We start from the raw sequence: 574 nt of genomic DNA on the forward strand, positions 1-574 counted from the left end.
TAGTGCGTAGTAACGCATGATCTGTATAGATCACAAACGGCTTGGAGTCGAGCAGATGGACCCTGAACATGACAAGTGCATACCCCATCGCAAGTAGCTCCTTGTCATGAACTGGATAGTTCTTCTCTGCAGCTTTGAGCTGTCGAGAATCGAGCGCGATCACCCGATCTCGCCCCTCGGCGTCTGCTTGCAGCAGTGCACAGCAGATGGTAAAGTCCGAGGCGTCACAGACCTCGCTGAAAGGACGATCAGGGTCTGGCAGCGCCAGTATTGGTTCATGCAGGAGGCTGTCTCTGACCCCGTAAAAAGCCTCCTAATTTTCGGTGTTCTAACAATATCCATTCCGCAACCTTTAGGATGTTGGATAATGGCCGGGCCATTTCGGCGTAATTTACGCTGTACTTGTGCAAGTAGTTGGTAAGACCAAGCCACTTACGCAAGTCCTTTTAGTTATTTGGAACCGGCCAGTCTCCAATGGCCTTGACCTTAGCGAGATCCACTCGAAGGCCACGCTTTCCAATGAAGCACCCTAAAAGGGAATCTCTTCTGCGCCAAAGATGCACTTGTCTGCATT

This window comes from Plasmopara halstedii (assembly GCF_900000015.1).
Source record: "Plasmopara halstedii genome assembly, contig: Scaffold_350, whole genome shotgun sequence".
NCBI lineage: Eukaryota > Oomycota > Peronosporomycetes > Peronosporales > Peronosporaceae > Plasmopara > Plasmopara halstedii.